The sequence below is a fragment of the Leucopleurus acutus genome (genome assembly GCF_964270905.1).
Source record: "Leucopleurus acutus genome assembly, contig: HAP1_SCAFFOLD_29, whole genome shotgun sequence".
In the NCBI taxonomy this organism is placed as follows: domain Eukaryota; kingdom Metazoa; phylum Chordata; class Mammalia; order Artiodactyla; family Delphinidae; genus Leucopleurus; species Leucopleurus acutus.
This window is the reverse complement of record NW_028139225.1, coordinates 1,865,455-1,885,389: the sequence shown is the minus strand read 5'-3', so window position 1 is coordinate 1,885,389 and position 19,935 is coordinate 1,865,455. Positions and strand designations below refer to the sequence as shown.

General features: G+C 55.4%; 1 long non-coding RNA gene across 1 annotated transcript in view; it reads right to left on the bottom strand.

Moving 5' to 3' along the window:
* Nucleotides 1-19,935, bottom strand: part of LOC309978915 — a 988,171-nt gene that overhangs the window by 594,076 nt on the left and 374,160 nt on the right. The gene's annotated exons all lie outside the window — the stretch shown is intronic.

Below are 19,935 nucleotides of genomic sequence, written 5' to 3'. Positions count from 1 at the left end.
AACCCTAGCCTGTCCCTAACCCTTACCCTTCCCAGAAGCCTGACCCTCACCCGTCCCCTAATCTTAAACCGTACACCAACACTGACCCGCGCCCTCACACGTACGCTCCCCCTAAAGCGTTGTCGTACCCTCACCTGGACCCTAAACCATCCCCGTCCCCTAACCCTAACCCTAGCCCGAACCCTAACCCTAACACTTCCCCGAAGCGTGAGCCACCCCCGTACCCTAATCCGATCACATATGCTAACACTAACCCACGCCCTCACACGTTCACTCCCCCTAAAACGTTGTCGTACCCTAACCTGGACCCTAAACCGTCCCCTTCCCCTAACCCTAACCCTAGCCCGAACCCTATCCCTTACACTTCCCAGAAGCCTGACCCTCACCCATCCCCTAATCCTAACCCGTACGTTAACACTAACCTGCACCCTCACACATACGCTCTCCCTAAAGCGTTGTCGTACCCTCACGTGGACCCTAAACCGTCCCCGTCCCCTAACCCTAACCCTAGCCCAAACCCTAACCCTAACCCTTCCCCGAAGCCTGACCCTCACCCGTCCCCTAATCCTAACCTGTACGCTAACGCTAACCCGTGCCCTCACACGTATGCTCCCCCTAAAGCAATGTCGTACACTCATCTGGACCCTAAACCGTCCCGGTCCCCTAAACCTAAACCTAGCCCGATCCCTAACCCTAACCCTTCCCCGAAGCCTGACCCTCACCCGTCCCCTAATCCTCACAAGTACGCTAACACTGACCCGCGCTCTCACAACTACGCTACCCCTAAAGCGTTGTCATACCCTCACCTGTACCCTCAACCGTCCCCGTCCCCTAACCCTAACCCTAAGCCGAACCCTAACCCTAACCCTTCCACGAAGCCTGACCCTCACCCGTCCCCTAATCCTAACCCGTACGCTAACACTCACCCACGCCCTCACACGTACGCTCCCCCTAAAGCGTTGTCGTACCCTCACCTGGACCCTAAACCGTCCCCGTCCCCTAACCCTAACCCTAGACTGAACCCTAACCCTAAACCTTCCCTGAATCCTGACCCTCACCCGTCCCCTAATCCTAACCCGTACGCTCACACTAACCCGCGCCCTCACACGTACGTTTCCCCTAAAGCGTTGTCGTACCCTCACCTGGACCCTAACCCGTTCGCGTCCCCAACCCTAACCCTAGCCCGAACCCTAACCCTTACCCTTCCCCGAAGCCTGACCCTCACCCGTCCCCTAATCCTAACGCGTACGCAAACGCTAACCCATGCCCTCACACATACGCTCCCCCTAAAGCGTTTTCATACCTTCACCTGGACCCTAAACCGTCCCCGACCCCTAAGCCTAACCCTAGACCGAACCCTAACCCTAAATCTTCCCCGAAACCTGATCCTCACCCGTCCCCTAATCCTAACCCGTACGCTAACGCTAACCCGCGCCCTCACACGTACGCTCCCCCTAAAGCGTTGTCGTACCCTCACCTGGACCCTAAACCGTCCCCGTCCCCTAACCCTAACCCTACCCCGAACGCTAACCCTAACCCTTCCCAGAAACCTGACCCTCACCCGTCCCCTAATCCTAACCCGTACGCGAACACTAACCCGCGCCCTCACACGTACGCTCCCCCTAAAGCGTGGTTGTACCCTCACCTGGACCCTAAACCGTCCCCGTCCCCTAAACCTAAACCTAGCCCGAACCCTAACCCTAACCCTACCCCGAAGCCTGACCCTCACCCGTCCACTAATCCTAACACGTACACTCACGCTAACCCACGCGCTCACACGTACGCTCCCCCGAAAACGTTGTCATACATTCACCTGGACCCTAAACCGTCCCTGTCCCCTAACCCTAACCCTAGCCCAAACCCTAACCCTAACTATTCCCCGAAGCCTGACCCCTACCCGTCCCCTAATCCTAACCCGTACGCTAAAGCTAACTTACGCCCTCACACGTACGCTCCCCCTAAAGCGTTGTCGTACCCTCACCTGGACACTAAACAGTCCCCGTCCCCTAACTCTAACCCTAGCCCGAACCCTAACCCTAACGATTCCCCGAAGCCTGACACTCACCCGTCACCAAATCCTAATCCGTATGCTAACACTAACACGCGCCCTCACACGTGCGCTCCATCTAAAGCGTTGTCGTACCCTCACCTCGATCCTAAACCGTCCCGGTCTCTTAACCCTAACCCTAGCCCGAACCCTAACCCTAACCCTTCCCCGAAGCCTGACCCTCACCCGTACCCTAATCCTATCACGTACACTAACACTAACCCAGGCCCTCACACCTACGCTCCCCCTAAAGCGTTGTCGTACCCTCACCTGGACCCTAACCCGTTCGCGTCCCCTAACCCTAACCCTAGCCCGAACCCTAACACTTACCCTTCCCCGAAGCCTGACCCTCACCCGTCCCCTAATCCTAACCCGTACGCAAACGCTAACCCATGCCCTCACACATACGCTCCCCCTAAAGCGTTGTCGTACCTTCACCTGGACCCTAAACCGTCCCCGACCCCTAAGCCTAACCCTAGACCGAACCCTAACCCTAAACCTTCCCCGAAACCTGACCCTCACCCGTCCCCTAATCCTAACCCGTACGCTAACGCTAACCCGCGCCCTCACACATACGCTCCCCCTAAAGCGTTGTCGTACCCTCACCTGGACCCTAAACCGTCCCCGTCCCCTAACCCTAACCCTACCCCAAACCCTAACCCTAACCCTACCCCGAAGCCTGACCCTCACCTGTCCCCTAATCCTAACCTGTACGCTAACACTGACATGCGCCCTCACAAGTAGGCTACCCCTAAAGCGTTGTCATACCCTAACCTGGACCCTCAACCGTCCCAGTCCCCGTCCCCTAACCCTAGCCCAAACCCTAACCCTAACCCTTCCCCGAAGCCTGACCCTCACCCGTCCCCTAATCCTAACCCGTACGCTCACACTAACCTGCGCCCTCACACGTACGCTCCCCCTAAATCGTTGTCGTACCCTCACCTGGACCCTAAACCGTCCCGGGCCCCTAACCCTAATCCTACCCCGAACCCTAACCCTAACACTTCCCCGAATCCTGACTCTCACCCGTACCATAATCCTATCACGTACACTAACACTAACCCACGCCCTCACACGTACGCTCCCCCTAAAGCGTTCTCGTACCCTCACGTGGACCCTAAACCGTCCCCGTCCCCTAACCCTAACCCTAGCCCGAACCCTAACCCTAACAATTCCCCGAAGCCTGAACCTCACCCATGCCCTAATTCTAACCCGTACGCTAACGCTAACCCGCGCCCTCACATGTACGCTCCCCCTAAAGCGTTCTCGTACCTTCACCTGGACCCTAAACCGTCCCCGTCCCCTAACCCTAACCCTAGCCCGAACCCTAACACTAACCCTTCCCCGAAGCCTGACCCTCACCCGTCCCCTAATCCTAACCCGCACGCGAACGCTAACCCACGCCCTCACACGTACGCTCCCCCTAAAGCGTTGTCGTACCCTCACCTGGACCCTAAACCGTCCCTGTCCCCTGACCCTAAACCTCGCCCGATCCCTAACACTAACCCTTCCCCGAAGCCTGATCCTCACCCGTCCCCTAATCCTAACAAGTACGCTAACAATGACCCGCACTCTCACAACTACACTCCCCCTAAAGCGTTGTCATACCCTCACCTGGACCCTCAACCGTCCCCGTCCCTGTCCCCTAACCCTAGCCCGAACCCTAAACCTAACACTTCCCTGAAGCCTGACCCTCACCTGTCCCCTAATCCTAACCCGTACGCTAACACTAACCCGCGCCGTCACAAGTACGCTCCCCCTAAAGCGTTGTCATACCCTCACCTGGACTCTCAACCGTCCCCATCCCCTAAGCCTATCCCTAGCCCGAACCCTAACCCTAACCCTTCCACGAAGCCTGACCCTCACCGGTCCCCTAATCCTAAATCGTACGCTAAGACTCACCCGCGCCCTCACACGTACGCTCCCCCTAAAGCGTTGTCGTACCCTCACCTGGACCCTAAACCGTCCCCGTCCCCTAACCCTAACCCTAGACTGAACCCTAACCCTAAACCTTCCCTGAAGCCTGACCCTCACCCGTCCCCTAATCTTAACCCGTACGCTCACACTAACCCGCACGCTCACACGTACGCTCCCCCTCAAGCGTTGTCGTACCCTCACCTGGACCCTAAACCGTCCCCATCCCCTAACCCTCAACCTAGCCCGAACCCTAACCCTAACCCTTCCCGAAGCCTTCCCCTCACCCGTCCCCTAATCCTAAACCATACGCTCACACTAACCCGCGCCCTCACACGTACGCTCCCCCTAAACCGTTTTCGTACCCTCACCTGGACCCTAAACCGTCCCCGTCCCCCAACCCTAACCCTAGCCCCAACCCTAACCCTAACCCTTCCCCGAAGCCTTCCCCTCACCCGTCCCCTAATCCTAACCCGTACGCTCACACTAACCCGTGTTCTCACACGTACGCTCCACCTAAACCGTTGTCGTACCCTGACGTGGACCCTAAACCGTCCCCGTCCCCTAAACTTAAACCTAGCCTGAAGCCTAACCCTAACCCTTTCCCGAAGCCTTCCCCTCACCCGTCCCCTAATCCTAGCCCGTACGCTCACACTAACCCGCGCCCTCTCACGTACGCTCCCCCGAAACCGTTGTCGTACCCTCACCTGGACCCTAAACCGTCCCAGTCCCCTAACCCTAACCCTAGCCCGAACCGTAACCCTAACACTTCCCCGAAGCCTTCCCCTCATCCGTCCCATAATTGTAACCCGTACGCTCAAACTAACCCACGCCCTCACACGTACGCTGCCCCTAAATCGTTGTCGTACCCTCACCTGGACCCTCAAACATCCCCTTCTCCTAACCCTAACCCTAGACCGAAACATAAGCCTGACCCTTCCCCGAAGCCTGACCCAACACGTCCCCTAATCCTAACCCGTACGCTAACGCTAATCCGCTCCCTCACACGTATGCTAAACCTAAAGCGTTGTCGTACCCTCACCTGGACCCTAAACCGTCACCATCCCCTAAACCTAACCCTAGCCCGAACCCTAACCCTAACGATTCCCCGAAGCCTGACACTCACCTGTCCCCTAATCCTAATCCGAAAGCTAACGCTAACACGCGCCCTCACACGTACGCTCCATCTAAAGCGTTGTCGTACCCTCACCTGGACCCTAAACCGTCCCCGTCCCCTAACCCTAACCCTAGGCCGAACCCTAACCTTAACCCTTCCCCGAATCCTGACCCTCACCCGTCCCCTAATCCTAACCCGTACACTAACACTAACCCGCGCTCTCACACGTACGCTCCCCCTAAAGCGTTCTCGTAACCTCACATGAACCCTAAACCGTCCCGGTCCCCTAACCTTAACCCTAGCCTGATCCCTAACCCTAACCCTTCCCTGAAGCCTGACCCTCACCCGTCCCCTAATCCTAACCTGTACGCTAACACTGACATGCGCCCTCACAAGTACGGTACCTCTAAAGCGTTGCCATACCCTAACCTGGACCCTCAACCGTCCCAGTCCCCGTCCCCTAACCCTAGCCCGAACCCTAACCCAAACAGTTCCCCGAATCCTGACCCTCACCCGTCCCCTAATCCTAACCCGTACGCTAACACTAACCCGCGCCCTCACACGTACGCTCCCACTAAAGCGTTGTCGTACCCTCACCTGGACCCTAAACCGTCCCCGTCCCCTAACCCTAACCTTAGCCCGAACCCTAACCCTAACCCTTCCCCGAAGCCTGACCCTCACCCGTACCCTAATCCTATCACGTACGCTAACACTAACCCACGCCCTCACACGTACGCTCCCCCTAAAGCGTTGTCGTACCCTCACCTGGACCCTAAACCGTTCCCGTCCCCTAGCCCTAACCCTAGCTAAAACCCTAAATCTTAAACTTCCGCGAAGCCTGACCCTCACCGTCCCCTAATCCTAACCCGTACGCAAACGCTAACCCACGCCCTCACACGTACGCTCCCCCTAAAGCGTTGTCGTACCCTCAACTGTACCCTAAACCGTCCCCATCCCCTAAACCTAACCCTAGCCTGTCCTAACCCTAACACTTCCCCGAAGCCTGACCCTCAGCAGTCCCCTAATCCTAACCCGTACGCTGACACTAACACGCGCCCTCACACGTATGCTACCCTAAAGCTTTGTCGTACCCTCACGTGGACCCTAAACCGTCCCCGTCCCCTAACCCTAACCCTAGCCCAAACCCTAACCCTAACCCTTCCCCGAAGCCTGACACTCACCCGTCCCCTAATCCTAACCTGTACGCTAACGCTAACCCGTGCCCTCACACGTACGCTCCCCTAAAGCGATGTCGTACACTCATCTGGACCCTAAACCGTCCCGGTCCCCTAACCCTAAACCTAGCCCGATCCCTAACCCTAACCCTTCCCCGAAGCCTGACCCTCACCCGTCCCATAATCCTCACAAGTTCGCTAACACTGACCAGCGCTCTCACAACTACGCTACCCCTAAAGCGTTGTCATACCCTCACCTGGACCCTCAACCGTCCCCGTCCCCTAACCCTAACCCTAGGCCGAACCCTAACCCTAACCTTCCACGAAGCCTGACCCTCACCCGTCCCCTAATCCTAACCCGTACGCTAAATCTCACCCACGCCCTCACACGTACACTCCCCCTAAAGCGTTGTCGTACCCTCACCTGGACCCTAAACCGTCCCCGTCCCCTTACCCTAACCCTAGCCCGAACCCTAACCCTAACCCTTCCCAGAAACCTTACCTCACCCGTCCCCTAATCCTAACCCGTACGCTAACACTAACCCGCGCCCTCACACGTATGCTCCCCCCTAAAGCGTGGTTGTACCCTCACCTGGACCCTAAACCGTCCCCGTCCCCTAAACCTAAACCTAGCCTGAACCCTAAACCTAACCCTACCACCCCGAAGCCTGACCCTCACCCGTCCACTAATCCTAACACGTACGCTCACGCTAACCCACGCGTTCACACGTACGCTCCCCCTAAAGCGTTGTCATACATTCACCTGGACCCTAAACCGTCCCTGTCCCCTAACCCTAACCCTAGCCCAAACCCTAACCCTAACTATTCCCCGAAGCCTGACCCCTACCCGTCCCCTAATCCTAACCCGTACGCTAACGCTAACTTACGCCCTCACACGTACGCTCCTCCTAAAGCGTTGTCGTACCCTCACCTGGACAGTAAACAGTCCCCGTCCCCTAACTCTAACCCTAGCCCGAACCCTAACCCTAACGATTCCCCGAAGCCTGACACTCACCCGTCCCCAAATCCTAATCCGTATGCTAACACTAACACGCGCCCTCACACGTACGCTCCATCTAAAGCGTTGTCGTACCCTCACCTCGACCTTAAACCGTCCCGGTCCCCTAACACTAACCCTAGCCCGAACCCTAACCCTAACCCTTCCCCGAAGCCTGACCCTCACCCGTACCCTAATCCTATCACGTACACTAACACTAACCCAGGCGCTCACACCTACGCTCCCCCTAAAGCGTTGTCGTACCCTCACCTGGACCCTAAACCGTTCGCGTCCCCTAACCCTAACCCTAGCCCGAACCCTAACACTTACCCTTCCCCGAAGCCTGAACCTCACCCGTCCCCTAATCCTAACCCGTTCGCAAACGCTAACCCATGTCCTCACACATACGCTCCCCCTAAAGCGTTGTCGTACCTTCACCTGGACCCTAAACCGTCCCCGACCCCTAAGCCTAACCCTAGACCGAACCCTAACCCTAAACCTTCCCCGAAACCTGACCCTCACCCGTCCCCTAATCCTAAACAGTACGCTAACGCTAACCCGCGCCCTCACACGTACGCTCCCCCTAAAGCGTTGTCGTACCCTCACCTGGACCCTAAACCGTCCCCGTCCCCTAACCCTAACCCTACCCCGAACCCTAACCCTAACCCTTCCCAGAAACCTGACCCTCACCCGTCCCCTAATCCTAACCTGTACGCTAACACTAACCCGAGCCCTCACACGTACGCTCCCCCTAAAGCGTGGTTGTACCCTAACCTGGACCCTAAACCGTCCCCGACCCCTAAGCCTAATCCTACCCCGAACCCTAACCCTAACACTTCCCCGAATCCTGACTCTCACCCGTACCATAATCCTATCACGTACACTAACACTAACCCACGCCCTCACACGTACGCTCCCCCTAAAGCGTTGTTGTACCCTCACCTGGACCCTAAACCGTCCCCGTCCCCTAACACTAACCTTAGCCCGAACCCTAACCCTAACCCTTCCCCGAAGCCTGACCCTCACCCTTACCATAATCCTATCACGTACACTAACACTAACCCACGCCCTCACACGTACGCTCCCCCTAAAGCGTTGTCGTACCCTCACCTGTACCCTAAACCGTCCCCGTCCCCTAACCCTAACCCTACCCCGAACCCTAACCCTAACACTTCCCCGAAGCCTGACCCTCCCCCGTCCCCTAATCCTAACCCGTACGCTGACAATAACACGCGCCCTCACACGTACGCTCCCCCTAAAGCTTTGTCGTACCCTCACGTGGACCCTAAACCGTCGCCATCCCCTAACCCTAACCCTAGCCCGAACCCTAACCCTAACAATTCCCCGAAGCCTGAACCTCACCCATGCCCTAATCCTAACCCGTACGCTAACGCTAACCCGCGCCCTCACATGTACGCTCCCCCTAAAGCGTTGTCATACCCTCACCTGGACCCTAAACCGTCCCCGTCCCCTAACCCTAACCCTAGCCCGAACCCTAACCCTAACACTTCCCCGAAGCCTGACCCTCCCCTGTCCCCTAATCCTAACCCGTACGCTAACGCTAACCCGCGCCCTCACACGTACGCTCCCCCTAAAGCGTTGTCGTAACCTCACCTGAACCCTAAACTGTCCCCGTCCGATAACCCTAACCCTAGCCGGAACCCTAACCCTAACCATTCCCCGAAACCTCACCCTCACCCGTTGCCTAATCCTAACCCGCACGCTAACGCTAACCCATGCCCTCACACGTATGCTCCCCCTAAAGCGTTGTCGTACACTCACCTGGACCCTAAACCGTCCCCGTCCCCTAACCCTAACCCTAGACTGAACCCTAACCCTAACACTTCCCCGAAGCCTGACCCTCACCCGTCCTCTAATCCTAACCCGTACGCTAACGCTAACCCATGCCCTCACATGTACGCTCCCCCTAAAGCATTGACGTACCCTCACCTGGACACTAAACCGTCCCCGTCTCCTAACTCTAACCCTACCGCGAACCCTAACCCTAGCCCTTCTCCGAAGCCTGACTCTCACCCGTCGCCTAATCCTAGCCTGTACGCTCTCGCTAACCCGCCCCCTCACACGTACGCTCCCCATAAAGCATTGTCGTACCCTCACCTGGACACTAAACCGTCCCTGTCCCCGTCCCTTAACCCCAGCCCGAACCCTAACCCTAACACTTCCCCGAAGCCTGACTCTCACCCGTCCCCTAATCCTAACCCGCACGCTAACCCTAACCCGCGCCCTCACACGTACGCTCCCCCTAAAGCGTTGTCGTACCCTCACCTGGACCCTAAACCGTCCCCGTCCCCTAACCCTAACCCTACCCCGAACCCTAACCCTAACCCTTCCCAGAATCCTGACCCTCACCCGTCCCCTAATCCTAACCCGTACGCTAACACTAACCCGCGCCCTCACACTTACGCTCCCCCTAAAGCGTGGTTGTACCCTCACCTGGACCCTAAACCGTCCCCGTCCCCTAACCCTAACCCTAGCCTGTCCCTAACCCTAACCCTTCCCCGAAGCCTAACCCTCACCCGTCCCCTAATCCTAACCCGTACGCTGACACTAACACGCGCCCTCACACGTACGCTCCCCCTAAAGCTTTGTCGTACCCTCACGTGGACCCTAAACCGTCCCCATCCCCTAACCCTAGCCCGAACCCTAACCCTAACAATTCCCCGAAGCCTGAACCTCACCCATGCCCTAATCCTAACCCGTACCCTAACGCTAACCCGCGCCCTCACATGTACGCTCCCCCTAAAACGTTCTCGTACCCTCATCTGGACCCTAAACCGTCCCCGTCCCCTAACCCTAACCCTAGCCCGAACCCTAACACTAACCATTCCCCGAAGCCTGACCCTCACCCGTCCCCTAATCCTAACAAGTACGGTAACACTAACCCACGCCGTCACAAGTACGCTCCCCCTAAAGCGTTGACAGACCCTCACCTGGACCCTCAACCGTCCCCGTCCCCTAACCCTAACCCTAGCCCGAACCCTAACCGTAACCCTTCCACGAAGCCTGACCCTCACCCGTCCCCTAATCCTAACCCGTACTCTAACACTAACCCGCGCCCTCACACGTACGCTCCCCGTAAACCGTTGTCGTACCCTCACCTGGACCCTAAACCGTTCCCGTCCCCTATCCCTAACCCTAGCCTGTCCCTAACCCTTACCCTTCCCAGAAGCCTGACCCTCACCCGTCCCCTAATCTTAAACCGTACACCAACACTGACCCGCGCCCTCACACGTACGCTCCCCCTAAAGCGTTGTCGTACCCTCACCTGGACCCTAAACCATCCCCGTCCCCTAACCCTAACCCTAGCCCGAACCCTAACCCTAACACTTCCCCGAAGCGTGAGCCACCCCCGTACCCTAATCCGATCACATATGCTAACACTAACCCACGCCCTCACACGTTCGCTCCCCCTAAAACGTTGTCGTACCCTAACCTGGACCCTAAACCGTCCCCTTCCCCTAACCCTAACCCTAGCCCGAACCCTATCCCTTACACTTCCCAGAAGCCTGACCCTCACCCATCCCCTAATCCTAACCCGTACGTTAACACTAACCTGCACCCTCACACATACGCTCTCCCTAAAGCGTTGTCGTACCCTCACGTGGACCCTAAACAGTCTCCAAACCGTAACCCTAACCCTAGCCAGAACCCTAACCCTAACCCTTCCCCGAAGCCTGACCCTCACACGTCCCCTAATCCTAACCCGTACGCTAACACTAACCCGCACACTCACACGTACGCTCCCCCTAAAGCATTGTCGTACCCTCACCTGGACCCTAAAGCGTCCCTGTCCCCTAACCCTAACCCTAGCCCGAACCCTAAACCTAACACTTCCCCGAAACCTGACGCTCACCCGTCCCCTAATCCTAACCCACGCCCTCACATGTACGCTCACGCTAAAGCGTTGTCGTACCCTCAACTGGACCCGAAACCGTCCCCGTCCCCTAACCCTAACCCTAGACCGAACCCTAACCCTAACCCTTCCCTGAAGCCTGACCCTCACCCGTCCCCTAATCCTACCCCGTACGCTAACACTAACCCACGCCCTCACACGTACGCTCCCCGTAAAGCGTTGTCGTACCCTCAACTCTACCCTAAACCGTCCCGGTCCCCTAATCCTAACCCTAGCCTATCCCTAACCATAACCTCTCCCCGAAGCCTGACCCTCATCCGACCCCTAATCCTAACCCGTAGGCTAACACTAACCCACGCCCTCACACGTACGCTCCCCCTAAAGCGTTGTCGTACCCTCACGTGGACCCTAAACCGTCCCCATCCCCTAACCTTAACCCTAGACCAAAACCTAACCCTAACACTTCCCCGAAGCCTGACACTCACCCGTCCCCTAATCCAAACCCGTACGCTCACGCTGACCCGCGCCCTCACACGTATGCTCCCCCTAAAGCGTTGTCGTACCCTCACCTGGACCCTAAACCGTCCCCGTCCCCTAACCCTAACCCTAGACCGAACCCTAACCCTAACCCTTCCCCGAAGCCTTCCCCTCACCCGTCCTCTAATCCTAACCCGTATGCTAACACTAACCCATGGCCTCACACGTACGCTCCCCCTAAACCATTGTCGTACCCTCACCTGGACCCTAAACCGTCCCCGTCCCCTAACCCTAACCCTAGCCCGAACACTAAACCTAACCCTTCCCCGAAGCCTTCCCCTCACCCGTTCTGTAAACCTAAGCCGTACGCTAACACTAACCCGTGCCCTCACACGTACACTCACCCTAAACCGTTGTCGTACCCTCACCTGGACTCTAAACCGTCCCCGTCCCCTAACCCTAACCCTAGCCCGAACCCTAACCCTAACCCTTCCCCGAAGCCTTCCCCTCACCCGTACCCTAATCCTAACCCGTACGCTAACACTAACCCATGCCCGCACTCGTACGCTCACCCTAAACCGTGTTGTACCCTCACCTGGACCCTAAACCGTTTCCGTCCCCTAACCTTAACCCTAGCCCGGACCCTAATCCTAACCCTTCCCCGAAGCCTTCCCCTCACCCTTCCCCTAATCCTAACCCGTAAGCTAACACTAACCCGTGCCCTCACACGTTTGCTCCCCGTAAACCGTTGTCGTAACCTCACTTGGACCCTAAAAAGTCCCCATCCCCTAACCATAACCCTAACCCTTAACCGAAGCCTTACCCTAACACGTCCGCTAATCCTAACCTGTACACCAACACTAACCCATGCCCTCACACGTACACTCAGCCTAAACCACTGTCGTACCCTAACCTCTCCCCTAAAATGTCCCCATCCCCTAACCTTAACCGTAACCCTAACCCTTACCCTTACCCGAAGCCTTACCCTAACCCGTCCCCTAATCCTAACCCGTACGCTAACACTAGTCCCTGCCCTCACACGTACGCTCACCCTAAACCATTGTCGTACCCTAACCTGTCCACTAAACCGTCTCCGTCCCCTAACCCTAAGCCTAACCTAACCCTAACCCTTACCCAGAGTCTTACCATACCCAGTCCCCTAATCCTAACCCGTGCTCTAACACTAACCCGTGCCCTCACACGTACGCTCCCCCTAAACCGTGGTCGTCCCATCACCTGGACCCTAAACCGTCCCTGTCCCCTAACCCTAACCCTAGCCCGAACCCTAACCCTAAACCTTCCCCAAAGCCTTCCCCTCACCCGTCCCCTAATCCTATCCCGTACGCTAACACTAACCCATGCCCTCACACGTACGCTCCCCGTAAACCGTTGTCGTACCCTCACCCGGACCCTAAACCGTCCCCGTCCCCTAACCCTAAGCCTAGCCCGAACCCTAACCCTAACCCTTCCCCGAAGCCTTCCCCTCACCCGTCCTCTAATCCTAACCCGTACACTAACACTAACCCGTGGCCTTACACGTACGCTCCCCCTAAACCGTTGTCGTACCCTCACCTGGACCCTAAACCGTCCCTGTCCCCTAACCCTAACCCTAGCCCGAACACTAAACCTAACCCTTCCCCAAAGCCTTCCCCTCACCCGTCCCGTAATTCTAAGCCATACGCTAACACTAACCTGTGCCCTCACACGTACGCTCACCCGAAACCTTTGTTGTACCCTCACCTGGACTCTAAACCGTCCCCGTCCCAGTCCCCTAACCCTAACCCTAACACTTACCCGAAGCCTTACACTAACCCGTCCCCTAATCCTAACCCGTACGCTAACACTAAACCGTGCCCTCACACGTACACTCACCCTAAACCGTTGTCGTACCCTAACCTTTCCCCGAAATGGTCCCCATCCCGACCCTAAACCTACCCCTACCCAAAGCCTTACCCTAACCCGTCCCCTAATCCTAACCCGTACCAAAACGATAACCCGTGCCCTCACACATACACTCACACTAAACCACTGTGGTACCCTAACCTGTACCCCAAACAGTCCCCGTCCCCTAACCCTAACCCTAGCCCGAACCATAACCCTAACCCTTCCCCGAAGCCTGACCCTCACCCGTCCCCTAACCCTACCCGTACGCTAACACTAACCCATGTCCTCACACGTACGCTCCCCCTAAACCGTTGTCATACCCTCACCTGGACCCTAAACAGTCCCCGTCCCCATAACCCTAACCCTAACTCTTACCTAAAGCCTTACCCTAACCCGTCCGCTAATCCTAACCTGTATGCCAACACTATCCCATGCCCTCACACGTACGCTCACCCTAAACCGTTGTCGTACCCTAACCTGTCCACTAAAATGTCCCCGTCCCCTAACCCTAACCCTAACCCTAACCCTTACCCTTACCCTAAGCCTTACCCTAACCCGTCCCCTAATCCTAACCCGTACGCTCACAATATCCTGTGCCCTCACATGTACGCTCACCCTAAACCGTTGTCATACCCTAACCTGTCCACTAAACCGTCTCCGTCCCCTAACCCTAAGCCTAACCTAACCCAAACCCTTACCCAGAGTCTTACCATAACCAGTCCCCTAATCCTAACCCGTACGCTAACCCTAACCCGTGCCCTCACATGTACGCTCACCCTAAACCGTTTTCATACCCTCACCTGTCCCCTAAACCGTCTCCGTCCCCTAACCCTAACCCTAACCCTAACCCTTACCCGAAGACTTACCCTAACCTGTCCCCTAATCCTAACCCGTAAGCTAACACTAACCCGTGCCCTCACACATACGCTCATCCTAAACCGTTGTCGTACCCTAACCTGTCCTGTAAACCATCCCCATCCCCTTACCCTAACCCTAAAACTAACACTAACCCTTACCCGAAGCCTTATGCTAACCCGTCCACAAATCCTAACCGGTACGCTAACACTAACCCGTGCCCTCACACGTACGCTCACCCTAAACCGTTGTCGTACAGTAACCTGTCCCCTAACCCGTCCCCTAATCCTAACCCTAACCCTAACCCTTACACGAAGCCTTGCAGTAACCCGATCCCTAAACCTAACCCGTACGCTAACACTAAACCGTGCCCTTACACGTACGCTCACCCTAAACCTTTGTTGTACCCTAACCTGTCCCTTAAACCGTCCCCATCCCCGTCCACTAACACTAACCTTAACCCTAAACCTAACCCTTACCCGAAGCCTTACCCTAACCCGTCCCCTAATCCTAACCCATACGCTAACACTAACCCGTGCCCTCACACGTAAGCTCACCATAAACCGTTGTCGTACCCTAACCTGTCCCCTAAACCGTCCCCATTCCCTAACCCTAAACCTAACCCTAAACCTAACCCTTACCTTAAGCCTTACCGTAACCCGTCCCCTAATCCTAACCCATACGCTAACATTAACCGGCGCCGTCACACGTACGCTCACCCTAAAACCTTGTCGTACCCTAACCTGTCCCCTAAACCGTCCCCGTCACCTAACCCTAACCCTAAACCTAACCCTTACCCAAAACCTTACACTAACCCGTCCCCTAATCCTAACCCGTATGCTAACACTAACCTGTGGCCTCAAACGTATGCTCACCCTAAAGCGCTGTCATACCCTAACCTGTCCCCTAAACCGTCCCCATCCCATAACCCTAACCCTAACCCTAACCCTAAACTTACCCGAAGCCTTACCTTATACCATCCCCTAATCCTAACCCAGATGCTAACACTAACCCGTACCCTCACACGTACGCTCACCCTAAACCGTTGTCGTACCCTAACCTGTCCCCTAAACCATCCCCATCGCCTAACCCTAACCTTAACACTAACCCTAACCCTAAACCTTAAACAAAGCCTCACCCTAACCCGTCCCTTAATCCTAACCCGTACGCTAACACTAACCCATGCCCTCACATGTACGCTCACTCTAAACAGTTGTCATACCCTAACCTGTCCCCGAAATGGTCCCCATCCCCTGACGCTAAACCTACCCCTACCCAAAGCCTTACCCTAACCCGTCCCCTAATCCTAACCCGTACCAAAACGATAACCCGTGCCCTCACACATACACTCACACTAAACCTCTGTGGTATCCTAACCTGTCCCCTAAACCGAACCCGTCCCCTAACCCTAACCCTAACCCTAACCCTTACCCAAAGCCTTACCCTAATCCGTCCCCAAATCCTAACCCATATGCTAACACTAACTCGTGCCCTCACACGTACGCTCACCCTAAAATATTTTCGTACCCTAACCTGTCCCCTATACCGTCCCCGTCCCGTACACTAACCCTAACCCTGACACTTATCTGAAGCCTTACCCTAACCCGTCCCCTAATCCTAAGCCTTACGCTAACACTACCCCGTGCCCTCACACGGATGCTCACTCTAAACAGTTGTCGTACCCTTACCTGTCCCCTAAACAGTCCCCATCCCCTAACCCCATCCCTAATTCTAACACTTACCCGAAGCCTACCCTCACCCATCCCCTAATCCTAAGCCGTACGCTAACACTACCCCGTGCCCTCACACGGACGCTCACCCTAAACAGTTGTCGTACCCTTACCTGTCCCCTAAACAGTCCTCATCCCCTAACCCCATCCCTAATTCTAACACTTACCCGAAGCCTTACCCTAACCCAACCCCTAATCCAAACCCGTACGCTAACACTAACCCGTGCCCTCACACGTACGCTCACCCTAAACCGTTGTCATACACTATCCTGTACCCTAAACCGTCCCCGTCCCCTAACCCTAACCCTAAACCTAACACTTACCCGAAGCCTTACCCTAACCCGTCCCCTAATCCTAACCCATACGCTAACACTAACCCGTGCGCTCACACGTACGCTCACCCTAAACCGTTGTTGTACACTAACCTGTCCCCTAAACCGTCCCTGTCCCCTAACCCTAACCTTAACACTCACCCTAACCCTAACCCTTAAATGAAGCCTTACCCTAACCCGTCCCCTAATCCTAACCCGTACGCTAACACTAACCCATTCTCTCACACGTACGCTCAACCTAAACCGTTGTCGGACCCTAGCCTATCCCCTAAACCGTCCCCGTCCCCTAACCGTAACCTTAACACTAACCCTAACCCTAATCCTTAACCGAAGCCTTACCCTAACCCGTCCCCTAATCCTAAGCCGTACGCTAACATTAACCCCTGCCCTCACATGTACGCTCACCCTAAACCGTTGACGTATGCTATCCTGTCCCCTAAACCATCCCCATCCCCTAACCCTAACCCTAACCCTTACCCGAAGCCTTATCCTAACCCGTCACCTAATCCTAACCCGTACGCTAACACTAACCCATACCCTCACACGTACGCTCACCCTAAACCATTGTCGTACCCTAACCTGTCCCCTAAACCGTCCCCATCCACTAACCCTAACCCTAACCCTAACGCTTACCCGAACCCTTACCCTAACCCGTCCCCTAATCCTAACCCGTACTCTAACACTAACCAGTGCCCTAACAAGTATGCTCACCCTAAAACGTTGTCGTACCCTAACCTGTCCTCTAAACCATCCCCGTCCCCTAACCCTAACCCTAAACCTAACCCTTACCTGAAGCCTTACCCTAACCCGTCCCCTAATCCTAACCCGAATGCTAACACTATCCCGTGTCCTCATGCGTACGCTCACCCTAAACCGTTGTCGTTACCTAACCGGTCCCCTAAACCGTCCCCGTCCCCTAACCCTAACCCTAATCCTAACCCTAACTCTAACCCTAATCCTAACCCATACGCTAACACTAACTTGTGCCATAACACGTACGCTCACCCTAAACCGTTTTCATACCCTAACCTGAACCCTAAACCGTCCCCGTCCCCTAACCCTAACCTTAACACTAACCCTAACCCTTACCCAAACCTTACCCTAACCCGTTCCCTAATCCTAACCCATACGCTAACACTAACCCGTGCCCTCACACGTACGCTCACCCTAAACCGTTGTCGTACCCTACCCTGTCCCCTAAACCATCCCTGATCCCTAACCCTAACCCTAATCCTAAACCTTACCCAAAGCCTTACCCTAACCCGTCCCATAATCCTAATCCGTACGCTAACACTAACCCATGCTCTTACACATACGCTCACCCTAAACCATTGTCATACCCTAACCTGTCCCCTAAACCGTCCCCGTCCCCTAACCCTAACCCTAACTCTAACCCTAACCCTAACCCTTACCCGAAGCCTTACACTAACCCGTCCCCTAATCCTAAACCATACGCTAACACTAACTTGTGCCCTCACATGTACGCTCACCCTAAACCGTTATCATACCCTAACCTGACCCCTAAAGCGTCCCCGTCCCCCAACCCTAACCCTAACCCTAAACCCTACCCATCCCCTAACCCTAACCCTAACCCTAACCCTAACCCTTACCCGAAGCCTTATCCTAACCCGTCACCTAATCCTAACCCATACGCTAACACTAACCCGTGCCCTCACACGTATGCTCACCCTAAACCGTTGTCGTACCCTAACCTGTCCCATAAACCATCCCCGTCCCCTAACCCTAACCCTAACCCTTACCCAAAGACGTAACCTAACACGTCCACTAATCCTAACCCTTACGCTAACACTAAACCGTGCCCTCATGCGTGCGCTCACCCTAAACCATTGTCATACCCTAACCTGTCCCCTAAACCATCCCCGTCCCCTAACCCTAACACTTACCCTAAGTCTTACCCTAAACCGTCCCCTATTGCTAACCCGTACGCTAACACTAATCCGTGCGCTCACACGTACACTCACCCCAAACGGTTGGCGTACACTAACCTGTCCCCTTAACCATCCCCGTCCCCTAACCCTCACCATAACCCTCACCATAACCCTAACCCTAACCCATACCCAAAGCCTTACTCTATCCCGTCCCCTAATCCTAACCCGTACGCTAACGCTAACCCATGCCCTCAGATGTACGCTCACCCTAAACCGTTGTCGTACCCTAACCTGTCCCCTAAACCGTCCCCGTCCCCTAACCCTAACCCTGAACCTAACCCTAACACTTACCCGAAGCCTTACCCTAACCCGTCCCCTTATCCTAACCCGTACACTAAGACTAACCCATTCCCTCACACGTACGCCTACCCTAAACCATTGTCGTACCCACACCTGTTCCCTAAACAGTCCCCATCCCCTAATACTAACACTAACCCTAACCCGAAGCCTTACTCTAACCCATCGCCTAATCCTAACCCGTAGGCTATCACTAACACCTGCCTTCACATGTACGCTCACCCTAAACCGTTGTCGTACCCTAACCTGTACCCTAAACCGTCCCCGTCCCCTAACCCTAACCCTAACCCTTACCCAAAGCCTTACCCTAACCCGTCCCCTAATCCTAACCCGTAAGCTAACACTAACCCATGCCCTCAAACGTACCCTCACCCTAAACCGTTGTCGTACGCTAACCTGTCCCCTAAACCGTCCCCGTCCCCTAACACTAACCCTAATCCTATCCCTAACTCGTCCCCTAATCCTAACCCATATGTTAACACCAACTCGTGCCCTCACACGTATACTCACCCTAAACCGTTTTCATACCCTAACCTGTACCCTAAACCATCCCCGACCCCTAACCCTAACCCTAACCTTAACCCTTACCTGAAGCCTTACCCTAAACCATCCCCTAATCCTAATCCATACGCTAACACGAACCTGTGCCCTCACACGTACGCTCACCCTAAAACGTTGTCGTACCGTAACCTGTCCCCTAAACCGTCCCCGTCCCCTAACCCTAAACCTAACCCTAACCCTTACCCGAATCCTTACCCTAAACCATCCACAAATCCTAACCCGTATGCTAACACTAACCCATGCCCTTACACGTACGCTCACCCTAAACCGTTGACTTACCCTAACCTGTCCCCTAAACCATCCCCGTCCCCTAACCCTAACACTAACTCTAACCCGTCCGCTAATGCTAATCCATACGCTAACACTAACCTGTGCTCTCAGACGTACGCTCACCCTAAACCGTTGTTGTACCCTACCCTGTCCCCTAAACCATCCCCGTCCCCTAACCCTAACCCTAACCCTAAACCTTACCCGAAGCCTTAATCTAACCCGTCCCCTAATCCTAACCTGTATGCCAACACTAACCCATGCCCTCACACTTACGCTCACCCTAAACCATTGTCGTACCCTAACCTGTCCCCTAAACCGTCCCCATCCCCTAACCCTAACCCTAACCCTTACCAGAAGTCTTACCCTAACCCATACCCTAATCCCAAACCGTACTCTAACACTAACCTTTGCCCTCACACGTACGCTCACCACAGACCGTTGTCGTACCCTAACCTG